Source organism: Dermochelys coriacea, chromosome 1 (genome assembly GCF_009764565.3).
Source record: "Dermochelys coriacea isolate rDerCor1 chromosome 1, rDerCor1.pri.v4, whole genome shotgun sequence".
In the NCBI taxonomy this organism is placed as follows: Eukaryota; Metazoa; Chordata; order Testudines; family Dermochelyidae; genus Dermochelys; species Dermochelys coriacea.
This window is the reverse complement of record NC_050068.2, coordinates 103,190,465-103,217,589: the sequence shown is the minus strand read 5'-3', so window position 1 is coordinate 103,217,589 and position 27,125 is coordinate 103,190,465.

Here is a 27,125-nt window from a genome sequence, read left to right as displayed (position 1 = left end):
AATTGGGCCCTGGGTCACAGTACCCTATGTATCAACCATTCTTACCCAGCAGGTCCAACTGAGTTTGATCACATGTGGTTCTTCCCTTTGGAAGTCTGACCAGTGGTGTAAAGTGATCATACAGTCTCATTAGAACATAGTGTTGTTTATTTAACAGTAGGAACGAAGTATTTAGAGAAAAAAGTATCTTAAAACAAACAGCCTACATGCATGCTATCTTACCTATAGGCTTACTCTGACGGTATCTTAGGGAGGACTAACTTCTCTGGACTGCCCAGTGGTTGATTATGTTTCACTCTAGTTCCCACAAACTCTCTTGAGTGTGTTCTATTTTAAACTGCTATACTCCCTTTATTCTTTTGTATTCCTGGGGTTTAGCCCTTCTGGACAAAACCAATTGGTTAAACTCAGCAGGACATCAAGCCAGAATCCTTCAAGCCAATGTCTCTGCCATGATATCTTAACAATCCCCAAGTGTTTGCTGAAGAGTGGCTTGTCTTGAGACATTCTTTCATTTCCTGCTTGTTTCCCCCCACAGTCACCTGTTAACCTCAACCTATATATCAATACAGTAAATAGCCTCATAACCAGGTCACCATATCATATTCATAACTTACCACAGAACAGCCATCACACCAGTTTAACCAGCAACCCGAAGGATGCAAGTGCTAGAAAATAAAGCTCTCTTTGCCATTACTTTTTACTATGCAGTATTGCTGTAGCTGTGTTGGTCCTAGGATATTAAAGATACAAGGTGGGAAGGATGATTATCTTTTCTTGGACCAGCTTCCATTTGTGAGAAAGACAAAAGCTTTCTGAGCAGGCTGTAAGACTGTGGTTCCAATTCTCTGCCATCCTCTTCCCCTAGCTCCAGGACTAGAGAGGAAGAAAGCCAGGGTGCTCAGCCTCTCTGACCCAAGAGTTGGGAGGATGCAGGGGGTTGGGCTTTCTGCTTCTTTGGCAGCTGGGTTGGAAGGCTCTTGTCAATTTCTGCAGAAAGTGTAATTGACAAAAGTTTTCTATGTGGGCTGCCCAGGCTGAGTGCCTTAGTGTCTCCATCTGGAAGCTGAGCTGAGCATGCAGGCGCTCTCTGTCTCTGATGATTAAACGAATTTTTTTGTTAATTTCACCTAATTCAAATGCTCCCCAAACAGAATTTTTCTGGAAAATTTCACATTTTGGCCATTTTGTCCTGAATCAGAACATTTTTTATTTAAAAATGCCAAAGTTTTCACTGGGAAGAAGTCCATTTTCAAGCCAGCTTTATCCAGAGGCTTTGCTGTATGACTGGCTGCCATTAGTGACTTGACGAACAGTCATCTCTCTCCAAGCTGCCTATTGACAAACTGATACCAATTGTTTCCCTCTTTATATTTCCATGGAATAGCCTTAATTTAATTATGCTAAAACTTTGCCCCTGACTTCCCATTCTAAATTAATTTTTAAATAAAACCTGTGATTATGGCCCATAGTTTTAAAAAATACATACAAAAAACCTGACAAGATAAACTTTCTTCAGGGTGTTCTCAAATCTTTTATTTGTGTATACTCATTGAGAGAGATCTTTCCACAGATCATCACCCCTCCATCTCCAATCTTCCTACTGATGGTTCTGAAAATATTGTATTATGGAGATCGTCAGGAAGGGTGCCAATGACCCTAGTTTTAGAGCCAGAAGGGGAAATTAAGAAGATTCAAATCCCCAAAGAAATATATGCTATTCTCCTCTCTCCAATGTGCACAGCTATGAGAAATCTGCCAGGGAACTAAAATAAAAGAGCAGGAATAGAATTCCCTAACCCTGAAATCTGTTCCTGTTTTTATTTATTTTCTATACATCTCTTTTCTCATTTGATACTTCCATCTACTATGTTTCCCCCATTTCCATTTTCCAGTTGTTTCCTCCAGTCCTTAGATTTTCTCTCCTCTTTCATCTTCTTTTCTCTTTCTTGGGATAAAAGAAGAATCTACTGTCCCCTCGCTTCCATTTTTTCCATCATGTCCCCATCTATTTACCTGCCATTTTCATCGTTCCTACTCCTCTCTTTTCTTGACCATGTGGGCCCAGTGTCTTTCCACCCAAGGATTCTGCTCCCACTTTTCCTTCTTATGCCTGCCTATCCAAGAGGCAAATAACCATGGTGTATCAAAACCAGACATCCAGAGGCTACATCTCATGAGACCACACATTCTGCATTGGCCCAAGACTGATTAGGTGAAGGAAAGGAAACAAATTGCTTGAATAACTGTATCCAAACCGGAGGGATAAATCAGATAGTGGACTGTACTCAGGAGAATGTGTGTCAAAATTAGCAGGGAGCTATTTCCTCATTTGATAGAATTATAGCAGGTCTAACTAACTATTATTTGCTAAAGTGCAATAAGTCCAAATATTATTAAGACCTCTGGGATCTCAGCCATGTGCTTAATCCTAGACCATCTCACTTCTGGAAAATATTCCTACCCACCACAATTCCACATGTGAATTTGTAGCTGAAAGTTCCTTTTCATTCTTCACAGTCATCCTAAAAGCAAAAAAAAGTTGTGCAGTGAATTTTGTTGCATGATTCCAAAACATCATAAAAAAGGCTTCAAACACTTGAATATTTCTCAAACAGGCACATTTCTATGAAAATAAATGTTATGAAAATGTCACCTGTGCTAGAGGGTTTGGGAATTGAAGTGAAAGAAGGGGAGCTAGAAGAATTACCAGCTTAGGAAAAAACAACCAATCAAACTGATCTGTCCTTTCAAAAAGGGTTGGGGCTTGATTCTGGTCTCAAACCTGTGTTACTACTACTCATTTTGATTACTCTTGTTTTACAATGGCGTGTGTGGATTTAGAATCTGGCCCTAGTTTAATCTGAGATTTGACTGAAGTTACATGCATTTTTATTCTAAACTGCTTTACCCATTCCCCATTTCCGAAGAGCAGAATTTCTGCAATGCTTACTCTGTGCATTCCAGGCATATGCTATACCACAAGTTATATCACTTGTGAGAATGATCAGCAGCATGGCTTACATAAGTGATAACACTAAAAACTGTTTCCAGTCATACTTTATATTCAGTCCAAAATGTTTCATCTTGTAACCCCTCACTCAACACAAGAAATGTAATCGGTGCAGGTGCACACAATTACACTATTTATACTTCTGCCAAACCACCATCTAAAATATGATCTGAACATTACATCCACCACTACCAAAAGTTTGCTCTTTATTTTATTATTTTTAGCCAATATTCTTTTCCAGTATGAACTCTTCACCTACCCCAAAGCTCTTTAAAAAAGTGTGTTGGGGGGAGAGTGCAACCACCCTACAATCCGATTGATTTATTGGAGGTAAATCATAGTTCTTCATAAAGAATGTCTCTGCCTAGTATGACGGTGCTGAAGGAAATCTTTTGGCAGGGATTTGGTCAAGCACAGTGGCTAATACTTCTCTTTCATCAGATCCTTCAAGTCTGTAAAACAGAGTGACACAGACAGTCCAGTTAGTACACTATTCTGAGTGCTTTGGAGATTATGGAGCCATTTGGTTCTCAAGCATGTTTTGTATTAAAACTGTGGCAGCATTACATTGAGACTGTTTCACAGCAAGCCTGGACTGGAGCTGCAGGATGGATTCGGTTTTGTGTTCTCCAAGATAGTGCATCAGTTTGCTTCTACATATACTCTGCTTCGGAAGTCACCAGGTTCCCAGGTGTAAATGTCTCAGCATATGTAATCCTCAGTGGTCTTTTAGGTGTCTAGCTAGACTATAAGCTCTCAGCACAGGGCCCATATCTTCTTACACACCTTTAAAGTGCCAGGCACATCAATGGGCCTATAGAAATAGTGTCTAAATAATTATTTTATTCAATAATCTACAGTAGGGAGCAATGTTGCACTGCCTGGGTCAATAAAAGATTAGCCACTGAGGGTATGTCAACACAGCAACATAAACCCAGGCTTGAACCCAGGCTTAAGCCTAACCCCCCTTGCATCTACACTGCAGTTGTAATAACCCAGGGCTTGGGCCAAGGATCCTAGAATAAGGCTGGAGGGTTTGAGCTCAAGTTAAGCCAGGAGCCAGGGTCCGAGCCCCCTTGCTTTGCAATGTAGACACAGCTTCTCTTGACTCAGGTCCTGAGAATCATCTGGAAGTATTCTGTAATTCCATGGAACAACTTCCTTAGTCGTCTCTATCCCAACAATCTGCAATCCATTCAATTGAAAATAGAAGCCAGGCCCCATTTGTGAGTGGCAGCAGCCCAGGTCAGCATTAACCCATTCTGGTCTCATTACTGACCTGCAAGAATACTGTCAGAGAACCTCCCGATTTGCAATGGGCAGGCATGGAAGTTTTTCCACAGTGCACCTCTGTCCTAGGGCTAGAGCGGCCACATTTGAAGAGGGGGGTGCTAGGCACTCTGGGATACTTTGACCCAGGTTTGTGCACTGCAGCGTAGATGCCAGAGCCCTAGCTTCAAGCATAGGTTAGAAAAGCCCTAATTTAGGATTAAAGCACAATGTAGATATTTAAGTCCAGGGTTCCCTAACACAGATTAGCTGGGATGAATCCCACTAACCCTGGGCTTACATTGCAGTATAGACATACCCTCAACAGGAGCAGGGTTAGGGCTCCAGCAGCATGCCATGATGTGTTTGTCAGTTCCTCTGTAGCATCATGCTCATTTTATTTTCACTTATTGATACCTTTTAAAAGTATCATTTGAAGTAAAGCATCCCTCCCTACCCATCCACCCTGTCCTGTGATGTAGTATCAAACTCAACTTAATTTCTGGGAGCAGCCCATGAACTAGTGGTGAGTATTACTAAGAGTATGTCTATTCTGCAATTAAAAGCCTGTGGCTGGCCTGTGCCAGATGATTCAGGCTCAAGGGGCTTTAGATAAGGGGCTGTTTAATTGCAGTGTAGACTTTCAGCCTTGGGCTGCAGCCCGAGTTCTGGGACCCTCTCATCTCGCAGAGTCCTAGAGTCCAGGCTCCAGCCCAAGCCCTAATGTCTACACCACAATTAAACTGACCCTTAGCTTGAGCTCCTGAGCCTGAGCCAGCCATGGGTGTCTAACTGCAATGTGGACATACCTTTAGTGGCTAAATGAGGTACTGTCATCCTTATCCCTTTTTTCTCCTCTGCCTCCCATGTCCTGTAAATGTTGTGCCTCTCATGAAGCTATTGCATATAACACCAAATATCAAAGTCATATTGGATCTGTTAAATCACAAATATATACTCTGAAATGGAACCTTTGAGACTGTTGTAATTCAAACTGGTAGTTCTGCTGCACATAAACTGCTCCTAATGTACTTTGGCTGTTTACAATGTCAGCAGAACCCCTAGACTGAATTATGGTATTTTGCAGAAGTGTCGATTCCATTTTATTACAGGTCTGGGCTCCAATGTTACACTTTTGGGCTTTTCTGGAAGAAAAAAGTATACAAGTACTAAATAAAGGTAGTCAAGTGCACTGATCTCAATAAATAAGAAGAATTTTTTGCATGATATGTGAGTGCTATTAGAAAGACACTTTATGAACAAATGCATCCGATGAAGTGAACTGTAGCTCACGAAAGCTTATGCTCTAATAAATTTGTTAGTCTCTAAGGTGCCACAAGTACTCCTTTTCTTTTTGCGAATACAGACTAACACGGCTGCTACTCTGAAACCTGACTTTATGAACAGAAAGCTGCATATATAAAGTAAAACTGTGGAGTTAACATTTGCTCACTTTTTTCTTAATTGCATTGCCACAAACCACCTTCCTGAACTGGGCAAGCATTCCGTAATAGACTTTAGAATCCATTCTGCCTCCTATTGCTCTATATTTATTTTCCCTCCCATTAGGAACAGCACAACTGGACCATTGTCAAGTGACGCACTTAGAAAAAAGAGTTTGATATAAATCCTTGGGCTCCATTTATTGAAAAGTTTATATACCATTTACATTAAAATTGTATGCATTTAGTTGGAAAAAGTTCAGAATGCACTGAGTTAATTACAGTAGATTTCTTAACTAAATATTGATTTTATTCCTTTCCACAGAAGTGGCCAACATGCTATTTGAGTCTGCTTCAAGAGCCTACAATTGAGGGCACCACATCCTTAATTCAGTGGTGTGCTTCCAAGTATTGCAGTGTAGTAAAGCAGGTAAAAACAAGCAAACAAAATCTCTCAATTTGAAAATAAAGATTTATGCTTTTACCATTTCCAAAAATATACAGAGTACTGTTATCTGACAGTGGCCACCTTTAAAAAAAAATTGGTTCTAACGAACAATTACTATAATACAACATCAGATATACCGTAGCCATTTCCTGAGTGTGAACGAGTGTTAGCATCTCAGAAACCATGATGTGGTAATGGCTGATAAATGTTGGGCTTTAAATGGTGACCTCTCTAATTCTGTTGAAATATTGTGGATTAAGGAGTCATCATAGGATATATTTTGCAGCCAGATCTCCATGGTCTCGTAAGAGTTGGCTGAATTTAAAAGGAAGTCAAATTAGACTGAAAGCAGTAGAAGAGTTCCAACTCATTCCTTGATAGAAGCTTCACATTTTTTAAAACTTCTTTAGTTCTCTCTAATAACATATGTATTTGATAGCATAAGATGTATGGTATAGACAGACATATTGTAATCATTCATTTGACTGGCTGCCACAAAATGCCAGTATTTTAAAGTTACCTACTTCAAGTAAATCATGTTGCTTCAAGATACTAAAATTCATATTGTTTTCCGCTACTTTTATTTTTAATTTAGTTACCCATTTTAATGGGAAGAGTGACAGGGGGATTGATCATTTGATGATTACCTAGTCTTTTCATTCCTTCTGAAGCACCTGGCATTGGCCACTGTCGGAAGACAGGATACTGGGATAGATGGACCTTTGGTCTGTCCCAATATGGCCGTTCTTATGTTCTAATTTAAAAAGGTAAAGACTCTGATCAATAAGCAATGGGAAAGGGAACTGAGACAGCTAAGAATTATAAACTATTCTTTGGCAAGTCTCAGTGCTCTGTCTATAGAAGCATCCACAGAAAAATTCCAGCTACTTTAAGTGAACTGTGCAGTTGATGGAAATGCTATATACAAACTCTTGCTGAACAAGCAAGAATGTGTATTCTTTGCTAGGTTTCTGTTAATAGATGGAGCAGGGGTTGACAACCTTCGGCACGCAGCCCATCTGGGTAATCTGCTGGCGGGCCGCGAGACATTTTGTTTACATTGACTGTCCGCAGGCACAGCCCCCTGCAGCTCCCAGTGGCCACAGTTCACTGTTCCCAGCCAACGTGAGCTGCGAGAAGTGGCATGGGCCGCAGAGACGTGCTGGCCGCTGCTTTCCGCAGCTCCCATTGGCCAGGACGGTGAACTGCAGCTGCGGGGGGCCGTGCTTGTGGATGGTCAATGTAAACAAAATGTCTCGTGTCCCGCCAGCGGATTACCCTGATAGGCCCTGAGCTAGAGTCTGAGTAGTTTGTCTAACCCCACCCACATGCTACCCATATATAAAAGAATTAAAACTTCATCTCTTTTCTTTTTGAATAAGGTCCCACTACTTAAACTCAGCAACTAGTAAGAACTACTGCAGTATCCTGAATCCACACAGGGAGATTAATAATAATTTTAAAAAAGTAATAAGGCCACCTAATTTTTGCTATGTGTTTATAACCCTAACTGCCATAATTTTTGGTGCTTTCTCCTTCCCCCCCCCCCCCCCCCGTATTAGTTTCTCTACTATTTAGTTTCCTGAACTAATACATTTTCTATTTAAATGAACAGTATTTTTATTATATTTGATGTAATAATAATTCAAAACCTACATGTTCTCTCCATTTCCAAAAATCTCACTCTTTTATTTTAAGATAATTAATTATAGAGTTTGGTGGCTGCTACATACTAATGATAGGTCTTGGTTGCTATTACATACTTTGTGGCCTAAATTTCCAAAGGTAGTTAGTGATTAAGCTGAAGGGACACCTTAAACACATATGATATTCAAAAAGTTATGAGCACTCACTCTGTGAAGATCAGGCCCCTTTAACATGTGTCCAGTTAAATACTAATGACATGATGTGGAACTTTAGAAGAGGTCATACTTTTCTTAACAGGCACTGTTTCTTAACTCCTATGAGTGGGCATTAAGGGAGAAATGGAACTGTCAGAATGGAATATAAGAGAGACAAGGTGGGTGAAGTAATATCTTTTATGGGACCAACTTCTGTTGGTGAAAGAGACAAGCTTTTGATCTACACAGAGCTCTTCTTCAGATGACCTGAAGTTGGTCCCATAAAAGATATTACCTCACCCACCTTTTCTCTCAGATATCCTAGGACCAACGTGGCTACAACAGTGCAAACTAGAATGGAATATAGGCATATTTATAAAGATAAAAGGGATGAAAAAGCAAAAACAAAACAAAGTGAATGTTACCTCAAAACTCACCTGGATTTGAGTTTCATTACAGATTCAAAAATCACTACAGACTCATTCAAATGATCATTGATTTCTGGAAAACTTTTGAGTTATCTGGATATGAAATTCAAAATGAAATGCGAGAGATTACACCTCATGCTGTATGGGGAGATTTTGGCAAACCAGTAAAGTGACTGAAACCACTATTGCTTATTGTTAAAAGCAGTCAAGCCAGCAGGTCATAAATTGGCCCTGCAGCAGGTTTAGCTTAACCAAGGCAGGAAAGGAGGGGGCTTTAGGTGCCACAGAAAGGGCAGCTTGACCCCCCTGCATCCTTCCTGATAAGAATTGTGTTGAAGTTGCTGATACATACATTTTAGAAGAGTAGGATGTGCTCTCAGGAATGTGTCTGACAGGGCCTCAAGGCTGCAAACTCTGGGAAAAAAACACACCTGGTTAATCAATAATCAGAAGGAAACTTCTTGCTTGAATGTTGAAACTGCTTGCTTAACAAGTTTTCTTTAAGTGACATGTCATTGTATTACTAATGTATAAATAAGGGTGGAACGTTTGAGTAGCAGGACTCTCCCTCTGGATCCATCTTATGTTCCCCACTGGCAGACAGGCTGCCGCTATGCCACTCAAGAGCCACACTCAGCTTCTGTAATTATCAAGGGTTGGGGGTGTTTAACTAGCCTGTTGCAGACATGTGTAAGTGCTTGAGACTAAGTAAAGTTTAGCTTTAAGTGAAAGCACTCTTGTGTTGTCCTGTTTGTGCCAGCCATCTATCGGTCGGACGGCCATGTCTCCTCTGATTTATTTCCTGACACCACCTTGCACAGAATAAAAGTTTCCAAGAGCTTTGGGTTGAAAGAACTCCGGGTAACAATGCAGGTCAATACAATAGAAAAATATTGACACAAACTACTGAACAGCAAGATCTGAATTTCAAATAACCCTAGAATGGCTCTTTATCTGTCTTGCATAATGACAGGTTTCAGAGTAGCAGCCGTGTTAGTCTGTATTCGCAAAAAGAAAAGGAGTACTTGTGGCACCTTAGAGACTAACAAATTTATTAGAGCATAAGTTTTCGTGAGCTACAGCTCACTTCATCGGATGCATTTGGTGGAAAAAACAGAGGAGAGATTTATATACACACACACAGAGAACATGAAACAATGGGTTTATCATACACACTGTAAGGAGAGTGATCACTTAAGATAAGCCATCACCAGCAGCAGGGGGGGGGAAAGGAGGAAAACCTTTCATGATGACAAGCAAGGTAGGCTAATTCCAGCAGTTAACAAGAATATCAGAGGAACAGTGGGGGGTGGGGTGGGAGGGAGAAATACCATGGGGAAATAGTTTTACTTTGTGTAATGACTCATCCATTCCCAGTCTTTATTCAAGCCTAAGTTAATTGTATCCAGTTTGCAAATTAATTCCAATTCAGCAGTCTCTCATTGGAGTCTGTTTTTGAAGCTTTTTTGTTGAAGTATAGCCACTCTTAGGTCTGTGATCGAGTGACCAGAGAGATTGAAGTGTTCTCCAACTGGTTTTTGAATGTTATAATTCTTGACGTCTGATTTGTGTCCATTCATTCTTTTACGTAGAGACTGTCCAGTTTGGCCAATGTACATGGCAGAGGGGCATTGCTGGCACATGATGGCATATATCACATTGGTAATGCGCAGGTGAACGAGCCTCTGATAGTGTGGCTGATGTGATTAGGCCCTATGATGGTGTCCCCTGAATAGATATGTGGACAGAGTTGGCAACTTCTGTTGAGGGCTGAGGGCTTCGGTTGGGGGGGCGGGCTCTGGGGGGCTGGGGATGAGGAGTATGGGGTGTAAGAGGGTGCTCTGGGCTGGGACAGAGGAGTTCCGAGGGTGGGAGCGGGAATCAGGGTTGGGGTGCAGGAAGGCATGCAGGCTTTGGCTGGTGGTGTGGGCTGTAGGGTGAGGCTGGGGATGAGGAGTTTGGGGTGCAGGAGGGTGCTCCGGGCTGGGAGCAAGGGGTTGAGAGGGTGGGAGGGGGATCAGGGCTGGGAGAGGCTCAGGAGGTTGGGGCATGGGGAGAGGATCAGGGGTGCAGGCTCCGGGTGGCACTTACCTCAAGCTGCTGCCGGAAGCTGCGGCATGTCCCTTCTCTGGCTCATACACGGAGGCGTGACCAGGGGGCTCTGCACGCTGCCCTGTCCACAGGCACTGCCCCCGCAGCTCCCATTGGAGTACCGAGTGGGGCCATTGGAACATGTAGGAGCCGGAGAGGGGCCATGCTGCGGCTTCCGGGAGCTGTGTGGAGCAGCCCTTGACCCTGTGCCCTGTCTGGAGCACTGGCGTGGGGCCATGCCATGGCTTCCAGGAGCTGTGTGGAGCGGCCCCCATCCTGCATCCTGGCTGGAGCATCAGAGTGGGGCAAGCTCCAGACCCTGCTCCCCAGTGGGAGCTTGAGGACCGGTTTAAAACGTCTGTTGAGCCGGATGTGGCCCGTAGGCTGTAGTCTAAGACCTCCCATGGTCTAAGAGCTGAATTCTGGTTTTAAAAATATAGCCAAATGGTAATATCTTAGATCAAAGCAAGATGTTTGATAAAAACAGAACAAAACAAAGACCTAACCTGTAGCATGCCAAAGACCTGTTGTCTTTCCATTTCTTATACCAGACTCTAACATGTCCATGTAATAATTTTGTAAATCAAACAAAATAGTTGAGCTTCACAAAGCTATTTAAGTGATACCAAAATATGTTAATCAAATAGTTGATTGACCTAGTACAATATGACACAAATGATACCAAAGTGTTCAATGTTTAACAAAACAGCTTCACTATATTTGCCATTTGCCACTGAATGTTGAAAATTTCCTACCATATAGGTTCATGTTCACTGCACATGAAGTATATATAGCCATCAATTTTTTGGGCACAAATTTAAAACTCATTATGAGTCTAAGCATCTCAGAATTATCTGACAGAAACATTTCCTCAATAAGCTAAATCAACAAGATGAAATGGATAAATCTCCAAAAATCAATTTTAGCACTGATCCCCTCTGAGGCCATTATGTAGACATAAAGCCCAAAGCAATCACATGCTACATAGTGTAAAATCATTTCTGGCACAAAAAAGAAAATCAGGCCACACAGAGAGTAGCAAGGATATTTTCCCTGTGTTGCACTGCCAAAACTAGAACTTTTTCACTGCTTCTGGTCCCCACATACTGCCATTGTATATTGTAAAAGAGACAGGGTTTCATTAGAGAGGTTGCAAAACCTGCAATCATAGAGGAATAAATGTAGATCTTAGTATTTTAGAAATCTATTGAATCATAGCAGTTGAGATCTTTTGAGATGCTTGAGCCCATTTTTAGTAGAAATGGAGAGGACTGGTGGCAGGTGAGGTGTTCTTGTCTCTGGAATATCCTTACTTCCTTGGTCCTCTTATAGTCCAGTTATGATAACCTGCAGGATGTTCCACAACAGCAGTCTGTGTACCCAGCCTTTTCCAAGTGGAAAGGGGAATGACTGATTGGGGAGGTTGTCTAAGATCCTGAAGTCTTTGTGTGAAATCCTGGCCCCACCAAAGTCAATGACATAATTCCCAATGACTTCCGTAGGGTCAGGCTTTTCCCCTGTACCTTTAAGATCCTTAGATGGACAGAGTGTTATTATTTTATTACAATGGTAATGTTTTATGTAAATCCCTAATGCACCTAGATAGGTGCAGTTAATGCATTTAAGTAAAATATGTCTTAGCATGACATGCTCCCCTCTGTTTCCACTGTGCATGGATTTTTCCTAATGCGAGTAGCAAACCTTTGCAAAACAAATGACCATGATCAGTCCTCTTTAGTCTATTTCTCTTGTGACATTTGTGATAATTTATCCTAATTTCATCACCTAGAGTCAGATCCACAATAGGACTTAGGTATCTAAATGCCAGGTTTAAACACCTGAGTCCCAGTTTTAGGCACCACTGAGGTGCACAAAACCTCTGCACAGCAGGCACCTAACCTTGTAAGCACCTACATTTCTGTTGTAGAACTTCCCTAGGCACCTGCCTCCTGTCTAAGCCTCAGGACATTCCACAAGTTGGGGAAGGTAGATGTTGCCCCACCTATCTTGCCTACAGGGCCCTATCTTGCAGACATGCTCAAAGTATGCCTCCCTCCTCAAGAAACAGCTAGAGGGAGGATGAGGACCTTGCTTACAACCTTTAGTGGTTAGGGCACTCATCTGAGTGGTGGAGAACCCCTGATCAAATCCCTTCTCCTCAGGCAAAGAAAGGAACTGAACCAGGGTCTCCCACATCCCAGGTGAGGACCCTACTCCCTGGGCTAAAGGTTATAAGGGCCTCATCTACATCCCACCTCTACTATTTTGTGTGGAACTAGGCACCTGCCTAATTCATTCTTACAAGAAACAACTTAGGCTCCTACGCAGTCTGACTGCATGCAGGGAGTTCCCATTTGTGGACTGTAAGCAGAGATACGCATCAAACTTTGTGAAATGGGTGGGGCTTAGGATACACCTCTTTTGTCAGAATCTCCCATTGGCTAGCTTGGGCAGCTCTCTGCTTAGCATACTGGTTTTTGTATATTGCATTCCAAGGACCCTATCTCTCCCCGTGCACTGTATAGGGAGCCTAGTCTGTAAATCAGGCTTTGTGGATCCCATTATTGTTCCAATGATTTTCTAGGTGCCTAGGTCCCTTTGTGGATCCAGGCACTACTGTTAAACACAGCCCTGGTAAAACTGTCTCTGCAGCCTGCTTTGTTTGGGTCCCAATACACTAGATCTTCATGCTCTTAATCTTGCCTGGGTCTCAGTAGTCTGTAGCCACTGTCTCTCACCTTCTTATGTGGCACACTCTGTCTCTTACCCTTCCATGGAAATGGGACCACAGGACCAGTGCAGATTCCCCAAAGATACCCTCATAGAATGCATCCGATGAAGTGAGCTGTAGCTCTCGAAAGCTTATGCTCAAATAAATTTGTTAGTCTCTAAGGTGCCACAAGTACTCCTTTTCTTTTTGCGAATACAGACTAACACGGCTGCTACTCTGAAACCTCATAGAATAAGCACTCTTTCCCAGAACTCCAATTTCGTGGGTGCTTTGAATTTGAACGTTAACTCTTTACTAGCATATGAAGTGAAACATACAGAGATGGGCTTTGAAATTGTTTCTAAACACAATTATTCTTCAGATAACACAAGAGATAAAGATCTAGCAAAACAATAAGGACACGTATATGCATTTGCCTTCATTGTTTCCTCACTATTCTGGAGTGTTGTTTAGGCTTATGTCAGAGTCTTCTAAGAAGTCCAGGATTCCTGCTCCTGCACATGGCTTTTCCTCCTAACCATGGAGTCTTTCTGTCTCTCCTCCAACTCAACTAGTGTCCTTTTTTCTTGGCTGGTCCCATAGTTAAACAAGACACCTCTGCTACAAAAATATGCCCCTTTCTTCCTGTCCAGTCTCTCTTTCTCTATGTGTGTGTCTGTGTGTGTGTGTGTGTCTCTCTCAGGCCTAAATAGACGGAAGATCCCTCCCCTGAGTGTGCCCTGTCCCCGCTCCTCCCCCTCCCTCCAAGAGCCTCCTGCATGCCATGAAACAGCTGATTGCAGCAGGCAGTAGGTGCTGGGAGGTAGGGGGAAGAGTTGATCAGCAGGGCCACCAGTGGGAAGAAGGCGCTGGGGAAGATGGGGAAGATGGCTGCCAGTGGTGCTAAGCAGATTTTTTTCCATGGGTGCTCCAGTTCTCGAGACCCTATGTAGTTGGTGCCTATGCCTGGAGTAGTGTAATTTAGGTCGACTTACTGCGGTAGTGTATACAAGGCTTCAGGGTCCTTATGAGTTCCCCCTAAACCTCTCAGGCTATGTGGCTTTAATACCCTGTGCTAACATCTGACTTCTTTGTTCTCGTGTGGGAATTTTCCACTCCCCAGACCTGAAGAAAATCATGGTCAAACTAATTTCTCTCCTTATCATACTCATTATATGGTCAGAGCACAATCATTAAGGTTAATGACTCTCCATTGTCTCTGCTCTGAGGGATACCGTGTCATAGCCCTCATAGTACATCCACTGAGGCATTCCATGGTGCAACAATTTTATAACAATCAGAATTCATAAGTTGCACATAAATAGATTCCTCAAATCATTGTATCTCCAAATACAGTTGTACTACATGTGGGGCCTAGCCTGCAGTAGCTCTGCATGCAGAACTCCCATTGACTGTAATGGTAGTTTTTTTTACATATAAACTACAAGATCAGGCACTCTGTATGTACTAGGTCTGAAATCAACAGGAACAAAATCCAGTCTTGAATGGGGGGGAAATGAAAAGAAATGTATAATATCTTTCTGATTCAGTACCTAAACCATGCATGAATTATATTTGAAAAAATCATTGTAAAATGATATAATGTACAGTGTACATAGCAAAACATACAATATTTTTTGTTGTATGCATTTATTGGATTTTTCTAACTCATGAAAACAAATATAAATGATCCTGTTTTCCCAATGAAGATTTGAGATCTTTGGCTTTATAGGAGCTGACTTTTCTTGTTTCTCTGTCTCATAAATCTTGTCAAGGAAGATGTAGTTACTTCAATAGATTGTTGATTTTTATACTGTCTTTTGGGCTCAGGATAATGAGTTACAAAAATGATATTGATCTCATACTAGGTAGGTAATCTTCCACGACCTTGTCTTCTCTCTGTGCAATTATTTTTCTTTTGTTTTATTAGATTTTCTAATATGTCTTAGAGTAATTCCCTTTTTGTACACAAAATGATTCAACCAAGGGGAAAAAAACTGTACTCATGTGTTTTATTTCCCAGTAAAAACACTCCAACTTCAAGTAGTGTTGGTTATTCAGCTGTGCAATTCTCCTTCTCCTCCGATGTTGACATTCCCTCACCCTATCTCTTCTTTCCTTCCTGAATGGGTTTTAAGAGATAATCGAAGAACAATAAAAAGGAGCACACTGATGCTATCTTGCATAATAATCATACTTTGCACTTCCATCGTGACAGTTAAACAATTAATTCACCTCTGTGAGGGAGTGCACGATTATTATTCCTATTGAGGATGTTTGGGACTCCACACTGACACAAGGAGCTGAGCCACCCACCACGGATCCAATTGCAGAATCTGGGGTTCAAGTCTGTGACAGAACCAGGAACAGAACAAAGATTTCCTATACTGCCCCTAACCCGGGAGTATTCTCCATAGCACAGTGTGTCATGTAAATTCCCTCTCCACCTATTCATTCCACAAAATCCACTACTTTCCATATCCCTCAAATACTTCCCCAGTTCCCTTTCAACATTGAAAAATAATGCAATCCTTAAAGAAACACCTAGTCACTCACATGATGTGCACTGTACTGTACTTCTCAAGTCACCCCTACCCGTATTCAGCATAAGCCCCCCCTCCACTAATATTGTTTGCATGTGATCTCCCTGAGATTTCAGTGGGCAACATTATGCTGTGCAGAAATAATTTCTGCAATGTGGAGCCCTCCAACAGGATGTGTGGAGATGGATGGAGGTTGAATCAGGGGCAGACACTGTTGTAGCAACCAGGCAAAGTACTAACAAACTTCAACAGGACTTTATTTTTAAAATGGAAACCTCTTTACCAAGCTGCTGCTGCACCCTCAGTAGCTCTCACTCCACCTCCTCAACTTCCCACCCCTTCCTGTTTTCTGTCCTTTCAGACTCCCAACAGCCAGTGCTTCTAGTTCTAATAATTACAAGCAGCATCTACCACATTCCCTCCTCTCTTAAGAAACTCTCCCAATTAAAATAAACATTGTTGTTCTAACCACAGGAACAAATATAAACAAGACACTATGCTGTTGGCAGAAATATTACACTGAAAACACTGTAGAGACTACATAACATAGTCTCTAGTCCGGACAGGTGGTTGACTGGGTCTGGCAGTCCGTCTCTTGGTTTCAGTGCAATGTCTTGTTGTGTTGATACTATGATGAAGTCATCCAATGCAGACTGGGTGTTGGCATAATCTCCTGTTGGTACCCAGGCAGGTGCAAGATAAGAAGCATTCCATACCCACCCATCAGAAGGTTGATAGGTGTAAGGTCCCTTCTTCTCTATGATTTTAAGATGAGCTGTGAATTTATGGTCCCCTTTGCATAAAATTCCAGGTTTTCGTATTTTAGCAAAGGAACCACACTCAAACTTTGGTTCCTTAGCACCCCGATGTTAAGCTGGCCGCTTGTCTGTGAAAGCCTTATACTTTGCTTGGCTCTGTTCAACTGTTTTTCTCACATCATCCTTGGTTGGGGCATCAGGTCAGGCCTTTAACAATCCAGCAATGTTCAGTTTAGTATTCGTTTCCCATGCAGTAACTCTGCGGGCGATCTTTGCATTTTGGCATGTCGTGTAGCCTAGTATTCTTGCAAGAAATCAGTAGTGAAGGTTATCCACAATCACCCTTCCAGTTTAGCCATTTGCAAACTCTCTTTCAAACTTCTGTTAAACCATTCGATTTCCCCATTGGCTTGAGGGTAGTATAAGGATGACTTTCTGTGTAAAATGTTCCTCTCTGCTAGAAAAGTTTCAAACTCCAGGGAAGTAAATTGACTACCATTATCTGAAACCAGTTCTTTGGAGTTATCTTCCCTGCTAAAAACTGAAGAGAGGAACTTAATTACTGGAGCAGAAGAAAATTGTGATATAAACGCTACCTCAGTCCATTTATTGAAATAGTCTATTAAAGTGGTAGCATAACAGCAGTCACTTAGAGCAGTATCAAAGGGTCCTACAATGTCAATCGCCACTTTTTTCTCATGTAGATTCAGGAAGAGGAAAAGGCTGCAATGGAGGGGTACTTGTCATACATTTGGCAAGTGACACAGGATTTTATGACTGCTTCAGTTTGAGACCCCATCCCTGGCCACCAATACAGATCTCATAGTCGTTCTTTGGTTCTGACAATTCCTTGATGAGTATCATGTGCCAGGTGTATGAGTTTTGACTGTACTTCTTCTGGCACAAGGAGACGGTGTGTACATCGTAGCACACAGCCATCAAACAAAGAAAGTTCATCCCAAACTCTAAAATAACCTGGGTCAAGGTTTTAGGGTTACTGACCCATCTCTTTGTCAGAAATTCCTGTAGTTTTTGTTGAATTGGACAAGCTGAACAAGCAGCTTGAAATTGTTCTCTTGTAACTGCAGTAAGAGTGCTTGTAATAAGTGCAACTACTACATCCTCATCCTCCTGTGGACCATCTGGTGAAGGCAAAGGCAGGCGAGAAAGGCAATCAGCGACCACATTTTGGTTTCCAAGCTTATATTCTACTTCATAATTGAAAGAGAGTAGTCTTGCAGACCATCTAGCAATACGATAGCCTGCTCTTCCCAGTTCTTTTGTGGTGAGCAACGTCGTCAAAGGGCTGTGGTCTGTGCGAAACTTGAACATGCGGCCCCACAGGTAAGTTCTCCATTTTTCAGTAGCCCAGACACAAGCAAGTGCTTCTTTTTCAACTGTAGCATGTTTCCTCTCAGCATTACTTAGTGTCCTTGAAGCAAATCCTCTCTATGTTGTCCTCATGAAGTTGTGTGAGGACAGCCCCAAGTCCATAATCAGAAGCATCAGTAGTTACAATTGTGGGCAATGCAAGAGTGAATAGTGCAAGTACTGGACTATGTACAATCAAGTCTTTCACTTTTTCAAAACTAATTTGTGCATCCGTTGTCCACACTGAGGTTCTACTTCTCCATAGTAATTCCTGTAATGGTTCAATGACAGAAGCATAATTGGGAATTAATTTTGCATACCAGGAGGTAAGACCCAAGGAGAAAAGAAGGTTTGCAAATCTGTTGGACAAGGATCATTTGAAATTGCCAGGATATGATCTGGATCAGGTTTTAGTCCAGCCTGTGAAATTGTATGCCCCAGAAAGGAGAGTTCAGTTTGTCTAAATTTGCATTTGGACCTATTGAGCTGGAGGCCTGCTGTGCTGATGCAGTTTAGTATAGACTGCAGATTATTGTCATGCTCCTCAGAAGTATTTCCAAACACGATAATATCATCCAGATAGCACTGAACTCTATGTTGATTCTTCAGAATCAATGACATCATTTTTTGGAAGGCACTTGGGGCAGATGCGAGACCGTATGGAACACGTTTAAAAAAATAGTCCCTCATGTGTAATAAACGCTGTGAGGTCTCTGCTATCTTCATGCAACATAATCTGTATGCGCTCTGCAAATCAAGAGTAGAAAACATCTTTGCTCCACGGAGTTCTGCAAATACTTCTTCTATGTGAGGAAGAGGATGGCTGTCAATCACAATAGCTTTATTTGGCTCCCTTAAGTCCACACAAAGGCGAATGACTCCACCCTTCTTCTGCATCACTACTATAGATAAACCCATTCCAAGGAGTTGATCTCTTCAATAATGTCCTTTTGAACAAGTTTTCTAAGTTCCTCTGAAACAGCTTCCCTGACTGAAAATGGTAAGCGCCATAACTTCTGTCATACAGGCATCACATTATTCCACATTTTAACTTTATGCAGAAACCCATAAGCACAGCTGAGTTTCTCTTCAACCAGGTGTTGGGTCCTAGCTGAAACTGCTGTGTGTACCACAAGAGTGCTTTGCTGATGAAGATCAATTTGTCCATTAACTACCTTGAGATTTAAAGCAGTCAATAAATCTCTACCAAGGATAGGAGTGCCTTTGTGGACAATGTAGAACTCTGCAGTTACACAGCAATCAACCAAAAATAACCATTGCTGGCAGGCAGCCATGTACTGGAATATGGTTTTTCAAACAGCACACCAAGTGAAGTTTTGGTTCAGTAAGAAGCACATCTTTAAGTAATGCAAATAGATGGAATCAGGTAGTATAGATTCTGCTGAGCCAGTGTCCAACATTAGCTGAATAGAGTGTGGTTTGCCTGAGGGTATGGCGGAAACATTTACAGTGCACTTTATTTGTTCTGGAATATGTGCAGTAGTGATTTTGTCCATGCTCAGTACAGTAACATCTGGTATTGTAACTGAATGCACCTGTTGATTGAACGGGCTGCTGCAACATCCTTTAGCAAAATGCCCAATCTTTTTGCAATGATTGCACTGAGCTACTTTTGCTGGACATCATGTGTAGCTTGCAAGGTGTTGGGGGATCCACAGCAAAAACATACTTTTACTGTATTTTGAATTTGCTGATTCGGTGGTTTTCCTTTAGTTTTCCTCCTGTAATCATTTGTCTGCAGCAATAGTGAACTTTTCTGCAAAGGAGACACAGCCTGGACTGTGCCTCCTGTATCCATGCTCATTATTTTGGCTTCAGCTGTAGCTGACTCAATCTGAGTAGCAATGGTTATTTCTTTTTCTAGTGTAAGTTGTGGTTCTAGAAGTAAGTGTTCTCTTACACAAAGCATGGTTGTTTTCTCAATGAGCTGGTCTCTAATCATCTCATCTGCCATATTCCCAAAGTCACAAGTTACAATCAGACTCCTCAGGGAAGCAATATACCGCATTATAGTCTCCCCTGTTTTCTGCTCATGCTAGCGAAATCTGTAGTGATTAGCTACTACATTCACTTTTGAAACAAAAAAGTTCTCTAATGCAGTGAGAAGGGGTTTTATCATCTGCAGGGGGAAAAGTGTAAAATATACGCTGCCCTTCTGCTCCAATGCAGTGGATTAGCACAGCACGCTTTCTTACTTCAGAAATCTCTGTAGCAGTGATTGCAAGCAGATAAGTCTCAAACATATGGATCCAGGCAGTAAAAGCAATTGGAGGCTCACCTGGGCTTTGCAGAAAGGGTGCAGGTGGGTTCAGAGGCAGAAGATCCATCCTCATCGCCAAAATGTTGTAGCAACCAGGCAAGGTACTAACAAACTTCAACAGGACTTTATTTTTAAAGTGGAAACCTCTTTACCAAGCTGCTGCTGCACCCTCAGTAGCTCTCACTCTGCCTCCTCAACTTCCTTCCCCACTTCCTGTTTCCTTTCCTTTCAGACTCCCAACAGCCAGTGCTTCCAGTTCTAATAATTACGAACAGCATCTAAACACCACAGGCACATATCTGGGTGAGCTATGCTGTCATGAAGAACAAAGGCCAATGACCCTGTCCATTTCCTTCCTTCCCAAACCTCCTTTTTTTTTGGCCTACCACTGTGATGTGCCTGGGAGCGTCCCATGCTTCTATTACCTCTACAGTGGCCTTTTGAGACTACACAACTTTCTTTCTTCAAAGGGCAATGACCAGCACCAGCAAGATGATGATCAAGAATCCACACATTTCATTTTAGAGAGTTTTCTGCTACTACCAAAGGCTTTTCCCAGAAAAGATATGATTTGACCCTCTCACACTATACATGACCATAGACACAACTATTGAAATGTGCCAAGTAATACTCAAAATAAACAAAATATGTTCTCATGCTACAGTCCTTTACATTTCTCCTTCTAAAAGCACTGAAGCAGAGACCTTGATCAAGATCAAGCTCTCCTTTCAATACTGTGTGGAAATTAACAGCTACAGCTAAGATGTAGGTTTCAGAGTAGCAGCCGTGTTAGTCTGTATTCGCAAAAAGAAAAGGAGTACTTGTGGCACCTTAGAGACTAACAAATTTATTAGAGCATAAGCTTTCGTGAGCTACAGCTCACTTCAGCTCACGAAAGCTTATGCTCTAATAAATTTGTTAGTCTCTAAGGTGCCACAAGTACTCCTTAGCTAAGATGTAGGCAGGGGTAAAATAATTGTGTGCTTTCGTTTGGTCACATTTTAGTTTCTTCCATCTTTATAAGTCCCATTTTTATCCTTCTAGACAAGGTTGGAAAATAATGGAACATTCACTTGAATTTCCTGTTTTCTTTTGTTAGTCTAGCAATAAATGTTTGAACCTTGGGCAATGACATGAGAGTAAAGGATTCTTCTAATGCATACACAACACAAACTCATCCAGAGCAAAGAACATCCTTAGAGCAATCATCATTTGCAGAAACAAAGTGATTAGCACTTTTAAGCAGCTTTAGTGGAACCATTGTATGCCATTTTAATAGATCAACCATTAAAAATAATCAGAAGTACTGCTACTAAAAGGAAACTCCATTTTCACAAGTGACAAATCTGGCTTTGTAAAAAATATATATATATAAAATAGCCAGAGAGTTTTGCAATTAATGGATGCTAGCAAGGACACTTTCAAACTCTTGTAATGCATCCGATGAAGTGAGCTGTAGCTCACGAAAGCTTATGCTCTAATAAATTTGTTAGTCTCTAAGGTGCCACAAGTACTCCTTTTCTTTTTGCGAATACAGACTAACACGGCTGCTACTCTGAAACCTTTCAAACTCTTGACACTATGAAAAAAGTTGTGGAACCTGCAGTCAATCTACAAAATAAAAAGAGAGAGACAGCATCTGTGACAGCTTCCCAAGTGTAATACCAATGAAGAAACTACATTACTTTAAAATGGCCAATCAGATCTTTCTGTCTGGAGACCAAACTGTACCTTCCGATAGATGATCATGCTGGTCTTATTGAATGATTCACTGTTTTGTTGGCTAGAATTAACACAAGTAAAAACTGATATGGTGTGAATGATCATAACCTTCATTTGCACAATTATTTATGTTTGTCTGTTAACCAGCATGATTTTTTTAAGCTGAAAAAATTATTTTATAGTCTCAAAATCCATTCATATGTTTTTCATTGGATACATTAGCTATCCAGTTGAGGCCTGATTCTTCAGTCAGAACCATGCAGAATTCCCCTGATTTCAGTGGGGTTCACATGAGTGCAAGGGTCCACCAGACCAGATCCGACTGTATGGTCAGGAGCAAAAAATTTTGTTTTTTGTTTTACACTTGGAGCTTTTTGATGAATTTTTCTCACTGATGATAAGTACCTTATGTTGAAAGAAAAAAAATTAAAATTAAGATATTTGTATGTCCTCAATCTTGCTTGATATACATGTTTCTTACAGCCTTACGTACACAAGTTGAAATCTGTTATTGTATATTTTTTTACTTAAACTATTTGCAGTTTTAAATGTCAGTTCTTTCATTTGTATATGATCCTGCAATTTGCAAGGTCAGGTAGATTTCCTCGGTTCTGTAGCTCACAGCAACCACTGAGGTTCTGTGGGGAAAGGTGCAGCAGACCAACTGCATGTTGTAAATTGCGGAATTGGGGCCTTTGGGTTGCAAGTATTTTGTTCACTTTGATTAAAAATACAGCTATTTCTATAAAGAAGTATGATTATACTAACCTTTGAGTATAGCTGACCTGAAACTATAAATTCTATCAAGAGCTATGCAGTACTTCTACAATATAAAATGAATTCCATTTTTCCAGGCCATTCCTTTAAAAAAAGATTCTCTCTCTCAAGGGTAAAGCATTTTGATTACTGTATAAAACGTCACAGTAGTTATTTTATAAACTCTGTGGTAAATCACAATCTAGTAAAGCAGTTTAGTCTTGAGTAAAACTGTAGCTATCTTTTTGAGTTGCTATAGTAAATACATTTAGAATTTCTCCCTGAGGGTTTTAAATTTACCACCACCTTCTTTGTTCTCATTCAGACTTTTAAGCTGTTCACTGTTATTTTGTATGCAAATTAGTCCTGCTACAGACAAATATTAAACATTATAGACCATGGCTGTAGTTTGCAAACATGAAGATAAATAAAGGTATCACAATTTTAAGTTATACAAGATGCACTTCTCAATCAAGTCTCATAATTTAGTGTTTAGGCTCCAAAATTTTAACACTGTTACTAGGATAGTCAAGTTTTGCTATTCCTTCTGTGGAGAATTATGGTATGGAGTTGCACATGTGGCTTTAGCAGATACAGCCAGCATACTAACGCACTACCCAAAACCAATATTCCTTAACAAGAGATCAAACATGATTAGAAATGACATCTTATAACACACTAGGGGTCGGCAACCTTCAGCAGCACATTCCTGGAGCCCACGCTGCTTCCCGCAGCTCCCATTGGCTGGGAACGGTGAACTGCGGCCACTAGGAGCTGTGTGGGGCTGTGCCTGTATATGGTCACTGTTTGCAAAATGTCTTACGGCCTACCAGCGGATTATCCTGATGGGCCATGTGCCAAAGGTTGCCAACCCCTGTAATACACCATATGTTCAAGGTAGATACAGTGATCTCTTTTCTGGCTTTATAACAGAATTTTTATAAATCCTGAGGTCCTTACTCAAGGCCTCTTTCTACAGCATTGGGTAATATTTAGTTACTTGAGCTGTCATTATGAAGACAATAGATACAGATAGGTGCTGTAGAATCGGCCATCAGATGTTAACAACGAGAATTTTCCCTGAATAAGCACTCAGTAAAAATGGAGTAAGCACTATAATTTTAAGGTAACAGACTTAACTTAACTGAAGCATTTTGCTTCAGACATCTGATCATTAAACCCCAATTTGCAGTATAAACTGAATTGCTTAGCATTGATAGTGTATAATATTTCTTGGTATTGGGTAGAGAAGAAGCAGTTTCTGCTTAAGCAAACAGTACTAGCCACTTAGCTGGCATAGATAAATGTAAAATCCTCTGCCAGATCTACAGAGATTAGCTCTCAGTTCTACGGCAACAACACACTGATCTCAGGAAAACAAATTCTCTTTTAAAACCTGTAATTAATATGCAAGCATTCTGTGCAAATAAATAAAATTAATGTAATATTAAAGTGGAAAACTTAAGCACTTGAATAGGAAAAGCTGAACATTAGCTCTGTTAGCTTGTGCTTTAAACCACGCTAATTCTTTAGATTATAATTGTATTAATCTATTACATAATATAAACTAGACTTTTATTCAACCTTGGGTAGAGAAGGACTTGACTTGATTTTTAAGTCTCAGTAAAGTCTACAGAAGATCTAATAGTAGGAAATTGTAAAATCTGGTTTCCTTCTCAAGGTTTTTCTTCCCAACACATTATGAGTTACATCCTGATTTTTTAAAAAGCAGTACACAATCTACTTTCTCAATACTACCAGTAAATCTAGCAATCAGCAAGGTCTATATTTCCTGTTGTGAGAATTAGTATATTGTACATCCCTAAAGATAGCCACAAGGAGCTCTTGTATACTAATGCACCCTGGGACTAATTTAGTCTTGAGACTTTATTTTTTATTAATATATTATTTCTTCTGTGTAAATCCAGTGATGTTATTTCAGAACTTAACTTCAACAGGGGTTTAGTTTAGATCAGAGGAGGTGTGTCTTACATGGAGCTACAGTCCACAAAACAAAAATGTGCCTTGAATGAAATAGCAACATCCCTAAACTGTTCCCTTCCAGCCTTTCACATTTTTAGGGTTTCGGGCTATTTCTGCAGTAGAAGATTTAGCATATGGAAGTTAAAAAACATTTTTGTGTCCAGTAGATTCCACTTATACATTCTTTCAACCTTAATTTCCCAAGTAACTAGTTTATTAATTTAATCTGACATTTATATATAGCTTTCAGGTATAAAAATAAAGAACTAGAATAAGTTATATTTAAAGTTAAAGGTTTGTTTCTGTGAAGACGTAAGCTTGTGAGTAACTTCATTCATAAGTAGCACTGATTACTCAGATACTTTATTAATACATTTTGCAGGATTGAGGTGGGAAGAGCTAAATCAGTTCAATGGGTGGAACAGAGGTCAATATTGGAAATACAATCAAAATAAAATGGATTATTAAAGAAATTGAAGTAGGTCAGCAAGGCCATATGGCACAATCTCAGGGAGGATATTCTAGCATGTGGAATAGCATGAGAAACATCAGAATTGACACTCTCCCCTCTACAGAACGATTGTAATACCAGACTCATAGGATATCATAAGGCTTAATTAGTGTTTGTAAAAGTGCTTTTATGAAGGGTACTATTTTAGGTGCAAAGTACAATGAAGCAAGCACACATCACCTCTACGTGTATATCATTAAAAGAAATTATCAGAGGAAAAAAATCTTCAATATTCATTCTAAATCTAGATATCAATGAGGGTGACATGCCTTTTACACCTTGAATTTCTGAAGAGAAAAAGCCATTTCCTAGAGTACATAATAATATTTCTTTTGATTTACACTTATTTAAACCCTGTCATCCCATACTGCAGGAGTCAAGAAAAAACAATTTGGCCTGGTTTAGTTCAGGAAAAAACAGGGTCTTATCAAAGATTAAAAACTATTATTATACAGAATAAATCTGCTATTTATATTAATTGAGACAGTGGTAGAATGCAAAGTGGGCTATCAGAGGGAAAAAAGTAATTTCTATTCTGCAGGAAACACTCTGAATAAGTCCATTTCCTTGCTTTTTGTTTTGGGGTTTGATTTTGGGGGGGGGGGAAGCGGGAGAGGAATTGTTCTAAAAGGGAAATAAGACAGTGGCATATACATTTTTTACTGATTCTTTTTATCTCAAAATTGCCATAAGGATAATGGTATGAGCTATAGTTAGTTGAATACAATTATTAAGCAAATAATATATCTAATGAATAATTTATTAAGTTGAAACAGTGTCTTGTGATTAAGACATGGCACTGAACTCATGGGATCTGTGTTCCTGGATTTGTCACAGACTTGTTGTGTTATGTTACACAAATCATTTAGTCACATATTTTAAACACACACACACACACACATGCACGCATGCATGCACGCACGTAGTGCAAGGATAAATTCTTTAATGTTTTAGAGGCATTCAGATACTACATTAACTGGAACTATAAGTGTAAGAAGAAAGACTATACAATTGGCTCTAGTATGAGCAATAGAATTTTGTATCACAATCCAAATTCAGAAACAAATAATGTACTGAATCCATCTGACTCCAAAACTCAATATGCTTCTCCCATTTCTCTCTTCAGTACACATGCTTGTAGCTGGATAGCTGGCCAAAGATGTTGAAAACTAACATCCTCAATATGGTTTGAAACAGTAACCAAGCTGTAGGAGCAAAACAGATTTTAAACAGAATTTTTGGCTAACTACTTTTATTTTCAGTTCACTTTTTTTAAAATGTACACAGTTTTCAAAGATGATCTTTGATCTTTCAGCCTTTTGCATAAAGTCTGAACAATGGCCTAAGTCATATTTTTCTAAATGAAATATGCTGTAAGCATACTTAGAACTGGAACAGCACCATTTATCCAAGGATTTTAGTGTTCCACAAATCAATTGATTAAAACCCTTATGATGTAGTAGCGTTACACTGATTATTGTACAAACTACAGGGTGTCCTCATTCTTTTTTAGCCAAACAAGTTTTCACTCAAGCAAACAAATGTATTTTAGAGAATGATTGATCTAAAGATCTTGAACATTTTTCATCCTGATGGTGACAAAATGTTTCAGAAATATAGTTCCCTCACTAGCAAACTGAACCAGAAACCTGCCACTACCAGACCAGAAGAAACAGAGTGGCGATGAGCATTATCTTACCAGAGAAGTCATCAGACAAATGACTGTGAAATAACAAGTCAGAACAGGTGAGGTTGAAATATAGTCTCAGTAAAGATGCTAACCTCTGAAAAGTACAAGAAAGGAAGACACAATATAGTGCCTATGAAAAAATTACATAGTTGAAATCAAGAGAACAAAAGCAGTGGGCAAATTCTGCCCGCAGTTACATCTAGGCAACTGCAGATCAATACAGTGGGAATCGCACAGTTGTAATGGAAGGCAGAATTTTGCTTGATGC